This window comes from Copadichromis virginalis, linkage group LG5 (assembly GCF_057382275.1).
Source record: "Copadichromis virginalis isolate Kocher_CV1m ecotype Utaka linkage group LG5, C_Virginalis_male_GT1.1, whole genome shotgun sequence".
Classification (NCBI taxonomy): Eukaryota; Metazoa; Chordata; class Actinopteri; order Cichliformes; family Cichlidae; genus Copadichromis; species Copadichromis virginalis.
Window position 1 is genome coordinate 6,009,515 of NC_140622.1, and position 10,217 is coordinate 6,019,731.

Genomic DNA, 10,217 nt, shown 5'->3' on the forward strand with positions numbered 1-10,217 from the left:
AGAGTCGCTCTGTTTAGCCAAAGAGTGTAAAGGTGGGGTTTTCCGTGGGCCGCGCGCTAACGACCTCCCGCCCCCACGCCAAGCCCCTTTGGAGCTTCTCAATGGGACAATAAGCAAATGACAGATAAGGAATGATTTGCTAAAAGCAAAACCTCAAAAATAAACAAACCATTACAGCATGCCACGGGAGAGCTGGGTTAGCGCTTCTAATTCAGGTGAATTGCAGACAAATTTCCCCCGGCTGGCACACTTACAGCTGTAATAATACAGAGAGGGCTGCAGAGCAGGCTGGACCACAGAGCAGCCTGCACAGTGTCCGCACATGGCCCAAGCCTCACGGCAACACCTCGTATGGCAGACCTAAGACTATGGAGGAAAAATAGTGCGTATATTGTCCTAGACGCCATACAACTGGACACCAAGAAAACAACTGAATGACTGAGGTCATCTCCTCAGTCAAAACTGGTCACGTGTGTAACTCTTCGTCAATCACAAAGACGTTAAAGTTGTGTACACGTACAACAGATGTGTGTCCGACCATCTCAATGCAAGTTATGTTGGTCATATTATTCCAGTAAAGAAGGCAAATGTATCTGAACCTGAATTTGTAAGTTGGCTCACTTACAATGAAATTAACAGTCATTTTTTATGGTAATTTCATTTCAATGGAGAGAGATACAATATGTAAGTTACGAATTGATTTGCATGTCATTGAGCGAAATAAGTATTTGGTGACCGAACCAGAATTCTGCCCCCCACAGACTGGATGTGGCACGCAGATTACAATCAATCAAGGTAAAAAGCGCACATGTCCACAAAATCAGTGTCTGCCTCATGAATAAGACCCTCGCAAGGCTGGAATGAGCTACCAGACCATCAGCAAGAAGCTTGGTGAGAAGGTGACAGTTGTTGGTGTTGGAAATAGTAGAAAAATAAAATGACCATCAGTCGCCCTCGGTGTGGATCTCCATACGAGATTTTGCCTAATGGGGTAAGTTCGATAAACGTGAGCTCAGTAGGAGGAGAAATGGATGTCAGCATGTTCGATCTTCACTTTGAGTCATGGTAGACTCTTCTTTGTTAGTCAGGTGAGAAGATTTCATCTTCTTTTTCTTCTATTCGATAAAAAAGTATAATACAAAAAAGTCGAAGTTCAGAAGGATTATCGGTGGTTAGTACAATTTGAAGTATTAGTTGGTTAATTTGCTAAAAAGATGTGTCTTCATGTCACAAACTGGGAACTCAAAGCACTTTTTAGTATAAGCCTCATTCACTAATATTCTGTACTCATAGACACACTCACGCACTTGGACAACTTGGGGTTGCATGGCTTGCCCAAGGGTAACTGAAACATGAAGGTCAGGGTTTGAACCACTGATCGGTAGCAAACCTGCGCTTCCTCCTGAGCCACAGCCATCTTTACTGAACACAACTTTGTCAGACATCTAAACAACATTGAGATTGGCTTAAAGCATAAAATGTTTTCTTATGTTGGAAAGACCTTTTATGTCTAAGTCTTGTCCAAAACATACTTTCGTAAACTCCCCGGGAACAGTATACAGGTGAGCTCAGCATTATTTATAATCTGTACATCAAAAACGTCTTTTGGAAAAACTGTTGGTTTGATCTGGTTGACCAAACTTTCAAAAGTTCTGGTTGTTTTTCATACTAGTCTTATAGTTTAAAAAGACAAGTTTCCTTCCTTTCCTTTGAGACATGAATGGGATGTCTTTTTAAAGCTTTGCTTTGGCTGCTGTCTTGATTTAACCCAGAAAACAACGTCACATCACAAACACTCAGCCCAGAGCTTCTGAGATTGTGACAAGAGATTTAAGTCAAGTCAAGTCAAGTCAAGTTTATTTATAGAGCACATTTAAAAACAACCAAGGCTGACCAAAGTGCTGTACAGTAAATACAGATAAAAATACAATAGAACACAATTTCGTAATAACACCTCGCTGATAAAAATAAATTAAAAATATATAAAACAAATAAATTAAACCTTTCTAAAAGCCAATGAAAAGAGGTGAGTTTTAAGAGCAGTTTTAAAAGTTTCTAGGCTTTTGGAGAGTCTGACGTGAGGAGGTAAACTGTTCCACAGTCTGGGTGCAGCCACAGCAAACGCCCTCTCTCCCTTTGTCTTTAATTTATACCTGGGAACATCTAAAAGCATCAGGTCGGCTGACCTCAAAGATCTCCTGGGGCGATAAGTACTAAGGAGTTCTGACAGGTAAGAAGGTGCAGTGCCATTTAAAACCTTAAAAGCCAGCAATAAGATTTTAAAATCAATCCTAAAGGCAACTGGGAGCCAGTGGAGAGAGCAGAGAACCGGAGTGATGTGGTCTCTTTTTTTTGAACCGGTCAACAGGCGAGCGGCAGCGTTCTGCACCAGTTGAAGGCGATGTAGACAGGAACGATCTAGGCCAGCATAGAGGGAATTGCAGTAGTCTAGCCGTGAAGTAATAAAAGCATGGACCACTCTTTCTAGATCGTTCCTGCAAAGGTAAGACTTGACTTTGGCTAAAATCCGTAAATGATAAAAAGATCCAGAGCTAATTTGTTTATCAAGTTTAAAAGCATTGTCAAAAATAACTCCAAGACTCTTAATGGAAGAAGTGCAATCGGAGGTTAGGGGTCCCAAAAAGTCAAGAGAGAAGTTGGGATCTTTAGGAAGCCCAAACACAATGACTTCAGTTTTGCTTTCATTAAGATGTAAGAAGTTAAGAGTCATCCAAGTCTTAATGTCAGACAAGCAGGAGAGTAGCGGCTGCAAAGAAACATTGCAGTTCAACCTCAGAGGGAGGTAGATCTGAATATCATCGGCAAAGATGTGGAAGGACACATTATGTTTACGGAGCACATCGCCCAGAGGGAGCAAGTACAGAATAAACAACAGGGGGCCTAGTATGGACCCCTGAGGTACGCCACAGGTTAAAGGAGCTCTGGGAGATGACAGTTCACCAAGGTGAACAGAAAAACTCCTATTATTCAAATAGGACTGGAAAAACTTTAAGACAGTGCCCTTTAAACCGACACAATGTTGAAGGCGGGCTAGCAGTATGTTGTGATCTACAGTGTCGAAGGCTGCTGTCAGGTCCAGGGTTACTAAGACAGCAGCACAACCAGAGTCAACAGTTAAAAGCAAATCATTAAAAACTCTCAGTAGGGCGGTTTCTGTGCTATGCCGAGCTCTAAAACCAGACTGGAACTTCTCATAGAGATTGTTGTTGTCAAGAAATAGCTGGAGCTGCGTGAGGGCGGCTCGTTCCAGTACTTTGGACAGAAAAGGGAGGTTGGAAATGGGCCTATAGTTAGAGAGTAGGGATGGATCTAGATTAGGCTTTTTAAGGAGAGGTTGAACAACAGCGTGCTTGAAGGGTGTTGGAAAACAACCAGAACTGAGGCAGGCATTGATCAGGACCAGAAGGAAAGGTCCGACTGAGTCCAGAACCTGCTTCAGAAGCCGAGAGGGGATAGCATCGGTGGAACAGTTGGTAGTCTTAACCTTGCAGACTATTTCATGCAGCTGAGAGAGAGAGATTGGTTCGAACTGATTAAAGGCAGAATGGCACAAAGACAAAACACAGGGATTGGAAGGTGAAGATGGAATGACAGACTGCAGGGAGGAAATCTTGTTTACAAAGAACTTTAGAAAGTCATTACAGAGGGTGGCAGAAGGTGTGAGGCTGGTGGATGTGTAAGGATTTACAATGGAATTTAAAACACGAAACAGAGTCTGAGGTTTATGGACACTACTGCTAACCAGGTTTGATATGTAGGAGGACTTGGCCTCTTTAACGGCTTTCTGATAGGTTGAAAGAGAGTCTCTGAGGATATTAAAAGAAATGTGCAGCTTGTCCTTTTTCCATTTTCTCTCAGCACACCTACAGGTGCGCCTGAGAGCACGAACAGAGTCTGTAATCCAGGGTTCAGCGTGAGCTTTGGGACGGAGTGTTTTTAGGGGAGCGATGAGGTCCAAAATAGAAGTACATGTTGAGTTGAAAAGAGCAGTTAAATCTTCTGCACACAAGGAATCAATCCAGTCCACCGTGGAGAGCTCAGAGTTGCTAAAAGCAGCAGAAAACTGAGATGGTACATGGGTATTGATGATCCGGTGACGGCGTGAAGGAGGTTTAACTGCAGCATCAGAACAATGTGCAGTGGCAGAAAATAGAACAGGAAAATGATCGGAGATACACGCACTCTCACAAATTTCAGAGATGTGGATACCCAAGCCGTGAGACATGACAAGGTCCAAAGTGTGACCCTTCTCATGTGTGGAGCCAGACACACACTGAGTAAGGTTGAAGGAATCCAACAGTTTAGATGGACAGCACACATGAATATTCAGGTCACCAACACCAACACTTTTACATCTGTAGAGTCTTTAGCTCGTACTATAAAGCTCCTTGGGGTGAGTGTTGCTGCAAATAAAAACTGAATTATTTAAGGATGGTTTAAACGGCTTTTTTTGACTGCAATACAATGAGTGACCAGTAATAGAAGCACGGCTGAGTGCTGTAGCTACATCCATGATTACAACATACTGTAGGTGAGGAAATGTGGCTTCTTGAGTCATTTCAGCAAAAGAAATGTCCAATGACTCCCTCTTGCGACCCCCTCAGGGCGATCCGGGTGGATGGATGGGTCAATCAAATGCTGGATACCTTATACCATTATGACAAAGGTGCTTTAACCTGAACTGAGACCGTGAACTTTCCCTAAAGTTATCAAAGAGATTATTCCTGTGGGTCATCTCAAAGGGCAGAGAAAAACAGTGTGTCAAGGTTTCTCAAAATCTAACTTTGTTTTTACAAATGTGGGAAAATATGAAAATGGTAGCACTATTTCCCTCCATATCTGACCTGTATGTGCGTGCGTGGGTGAGTGGCATGTTTCTGCTGGCACAAGTGGGTGTGTTGGAGTGGGCGGCACATGGAACAATCACAGACAGAAAGACAAAGTGGGGTAAATTTGTCCGTGTTTTCTTTACCAGAAACGCTGTGTTTATTTTTTGTTTCTTCAATTTCAAAGTGTGGGTAGCAAACTACAAGGGAAACATGAATGATTAAAATTAAAGTGCTTTGATTGAACGCTGTTTTTCCAGCCTGTGGCACAAACATTTGCAGTTTTGTCCTTATATAGGGATTTTAATGACCTGTTGGGAACGCTTGGCCCTAAATGATGTGTTACAGGAAATAAACTTCAGAGAGATGCGCCTCACCGTTGCCCTGAGTAAGATTATGTAAAGCACATTTAATGGTTCTGATGTTTACAACAGTTAGCATTCAAAGCTTTGAACACTCAAAAAGAAAAAGCAATATCCAGCAGCTCTCAGTTATAATTAAGCTGGATGTGAAAAGTACGGTTGGCAAAGTGGGAGTTCTGCAAAGAGGCCAAAAAACTCCAGGAGTAGAACAAGAACATTTTCACTCTGAATCCCCATCAGCCAAGCCGCCCACTCACGCGTTTTCACCGAGGAACAGTCTGAGGAAGCATCGCCCGTCAGTGGGCTCGAACCGGTGCTGTGTGCCAGTGCAATGACATGGTCCTGAGCACCTGAATCCAGGCATCTTGAAAAGATCTGGCTAGCTCGAGCGCACCGCAGGTCTGCTTTCAGTGGGCTGTCATTACCACCGAGGTGAGCTCTCACACGCTGACGCCCCCCTCCCTCCGTACGCTCAGGGGATGAATGCACTGAGTCCTGGGTCTGATCAAGCGAGCGGCGGCCAGGGTGTTGGTGTAAGGAAATCCTCTGGTTGGACTGTGAGAGGGCGCATTAGACTGAGCATGCCCTGTCCTTCAATCAGGCATGCTCAGTCTAATGGTGAGCACACTGAGGCAGTATGTTTGAGCAGCCGCTAAATGCAGCCACTTTAATCCCAAGACAAATATGTTAGGCAAATTGGAAAAAGAGGCTTCATTTACCTGGTTCACAAATCTTACATGGAACGAGGATTAATTACTTATGCAGATGTTAATCATCACATGGCAATGTAAGGGTGAGGTAAATACAGTGCCGAAAGGTTCAAAGCCCTCATGCCGGGGCGGACGGGCGGATCAAATTTATGAGCTTTCACTGCAGCTACTTTATTTTGATTCCACATAGGTTGTCGTTCACGTTGTGTATGTGCGTGTGTGTGCCTGTGTCCAACAGGTGTGCTGCTCCTCTGCCCCACAACACATGCAATCAGACTGTTAGTAAATAGTCTGTCGTTTCTCAAAAGTGCCTCCGAGATTTGCAGAAGGAAGTGAAATCCCTGCAAAACGGTCTCATTTGGCACCAGGCTTCAAACTTGCACGCTTGAGTGAGCGTAATTGCTGAAGTGGGTGAAAGTGTGTGTGTGTGGAGGGGCACCCGAATCCAATCTTGAGTTTGCTATCTCTGGGCATACCTTTCCGTAATAACCGCTGAAATCCCAGTCTGTCTTTGCTCCGAGAGGTGATTAGCCTGAGAAATTAGGATTTCAAATAGCCGTCATTGGACTCCTCTGTTTACATGAGCTGCAGATTTATCATTGAGTTTCTGATTCATTTTAAAGGGATTAGCCCCACACATTCTGTTTCACTGTAATTATGTTTAAGTGGAGCATGCACAGGAACAGATTAGTGTGGAGAGTTGGTTTTATTATTGGAATTATTTCCCATTTGCACAACAAGCAAGAGCGTATCTCCCTCCTCTCGCTGTCAGCAGACAGAGTGAGGATTCTAATGTTGGCCTGCTGTCATGTATGATGTATGTGCTGAAGCTAACACCAACCATCCTGTGCAGGCTGGAGGCTTTTGTGGTGGTTCTGAGGAGACCTGTAGAACTGTCCTCCCGCTAGAATGGTTTGATCTGTGAGGGGTGTGTGTGTGTGTTAGCAGACGTGACCTGGCCAGGCGCAGAGCTTCATGTCGGGTGTCGGGCAGCCCAAGCTGTAGCTGTCAACAGTGATGCTTTATGGGGGCATTTCCTCTGTCGTTCTGACATGTGCTGTCACCTCAGTGTGGTAGGCGCTTCCATCTGCTGGCTTAATAGCCTTTGCTGTCAGCACACACACACATGGACACAGGCAGACCCATGTTTGTTTTACTCTCTTGCACTGGCGCACACACACACACTCGGGAGAACACCCACTCTCAGATATCACCAACACCCCCCCTTTGCTGTCTGCCAAGAAAACGATCAGGATGGACCGGATTCTGAATATTTCACTCGCTGACAGCTTTTCACCAGAATAATTTACAGACTTGGCTCTAAAGTCAAAGACATTTTTCATCACATATCACTATTAAATGGCAAGAGTGTGTTTTCTTTGCTGCCATGCACAGTGTATTTAGCTTTCAATATGACAGTATTATATATTTATGTTACAGTTAGTGTGTAAGCTTGTCAGTGTCTTTATATTGTTGATGAACATTTGCATGTTAAATATTAAAGAAGTAACCTGATGGGAGAGACATAATACCATCAGCCACATGACAACCCTGGAGCTGGTGTCAGCTGGCAGGTATTTACAGTATAACAGATGGCTCTGACAAGTAAAACACTGAAGTGCCTTCTTTAAGTGCATTCTTTTTAAAGGCTACCGGGGGAGGTGATACCTGTGGTTGCAAAAAGACTTGCAACCACAAACGATGATCTCACTTAGCCTTTGTAAACATTTTCCTGCTGAATTTGTAGTCTCAATCACTAATTTTGGGTCAGACTGAATAAGCAGTTTAGGCAGTTTTATCAATTTTGGTCAGTCTAGGTATCAGAACGAAAAGGATTACCCAAAATGTGCTCATGCTTGTGTTTGACAAGTGATCAAAGCGGGACTTATGGGATCGTGGGTTAATCTTTAGCAAAAATATGAATCAGAATACTCCCTAAGGAAATGATGTATGGCACATTAACACTAATATGTAACATTACCAAATTTATAAGTAAATAGCAGTAATAATATTAAAAAAGCATCATGCTAGCTTCAGAGTTAATTTGATTATTTGTTATGTTATGCAAACTAAATTTTCTTTGGACCCAAAAATAAATACAAACTATGTTTAAAATAGTGCAAAAGTAACACGTACATGCATGTTTCTGCATTTACCATTAGGGCCGATGCTAGCATACTTTTAGTTATTAAGTATTTAATAGCTACTGTAACAGAGCACAAAGTCCTAAAAATATTAGCATATAAACATGTACATGCTAACATAATAAGTGTTAACATGTTAGCATATAAACATGTACATGCTAACATAATAAGTGTTAACATGTTAGCATATAAACATGTACATGTTTACATGCTAACATGCTAAGTGCTAACATGTTAGCATACAGTACATATTTCCTCGCTAGCTTGCCAAGTCTTAAAAGCAAAATCATCTGGTGACAGCCAATATTTGAATGCCTTTGGGTAGTTATTTTATTGTTTAAAAGATTTCATTTTGAAAAGGACTAAGCTAACATCTTTGGCTTATTCTGTCTGAGCACTTAAACAATAATGTGATGATGTACATTATGGATCCTGTAAGACAAAAAAACAAAGATGCATATGTTACCATCTCTACGTGGATAATGGGACCACCACACAGCTAAAACTGTTGTGAGCACAGGTGAGTTCAACAACATGTATAGCTCATTTTTATCTTTCTTTTCTGGGCAGAACTACTTCAGCCTTTTTTATTGCCCTTATATCTTTGCTAATTGATTATTATTCTGTATTGTATTATTCTGAGAGAAACACCTCTCTCTTATATCTTCGTGATAACATCTGGAACAGCTGTACGAGAGCTTTCAACTTTTTGAACTCCCTTTAAAAAAATTGAGTCTAACGTTATGTTTACATTGTGTGTTATGTATCTGCTGTATCTTTGGAAATGAAAAGCCATCGCTTTAAATGTAGCAATAAACAAACACACATATCAACAAGCCTTACAACTCCATCACCTCCATCACTGAAAAGACATAGCAAAGGTGAACAAAGGGAGCAGATGGTTCACGCAGGGCTCTCCAAGGCCGTGAGCTGGTCGGTGTGAGCAGGCCCCCTCAGGAGTGACTGTTTGTTGGGAGTAATAAATCGACTGCATGCTTGAACCCAAAGGTTGGCAAATTAACAGTTAATTAGCGGTTGATAAATGACAGATTGACACAAGCCCTCCACTGCTGTACCCTCCACCGCTATCTCACTCAGGCAAGTGTTTATGTGGGGGTAACAAGTGTCTGAGCAGACTGTTATGTCTGCGTTTTGTCACATGCTGGGATTGCTCTCAGATGTGCCCAACCCCCTGTTTCCTGCACACCTAACAACCTACTCCAGACTTTTTTCAGTCTTGCCTCCATTTAACTCTGTGATCTCCTGAAGAAGGTCTGGCTTTCCTTTTCCGCTCCACAGTCCACACCTTTTGAGTCAGATTTTATATTTTAGCCAAAGCTCGGAAAAATATCCAGAAAAGCTTCAAATTCTGTGAGGTTAAAGGACTGCTGTCAGAAATCCATGTTTTTTCTCCACTTGGAATCACTCTGAGCATGATAATTGCATTTTCCCTGCTAGATCTGGTTCCTGCCATAACTGAAGGAAGCAATAATTTTAGGCCTAATGATGTAAATTAGAGGCAGGTCCTGTGCACTTGACATGTATGTAATGAGCATAAAGGAAGGCATATTTAACCTAGCAGTACTGCCTGTCACCAGCAATGGCCTGTAAATAGCAGTGTATTTAGAGGAAGTGAACAAGTAGAGTTCCATTAATGGTCCTTTAAACTTCTCCTGGTGAGTTCACAAAGAATTTATGTGAACATAAAATCTTTTCTTATTGACCTTTTAGAAAACATAAATAGAAATATAATGGATACTTTGTTATTAAGTGCAAATTAATGTCAGTTTTGGAATATAAAATCTGTTTCCTCCCCTGACATTCCCTTTACTGGAGGGTAATTTCCAGATAAAAGTGAGCGGGATTACACAATAATACTGCATTTACCTCACCGTATGTTACCCTTCTACATAAATGGCATTTGATTGATTGGTTCTGAGAGAAGGAGCGAGCTTAGTGAAATATGCGCCGAACTGCTTTTGAGTCATTCATGTTTCAACAGCAGCAGGGGAGGCAGAGGAAACAGCAGCATGTATGTACATTCATTCCTGCAGACTTGGCATGGCTGGAGAAGTAATGTGTTTGAGCTCGGTGAGTGACTGCCAGAACAAAGTACACACAGTACTGCAGCTCCACTGCTGCACGGTTGCCTCT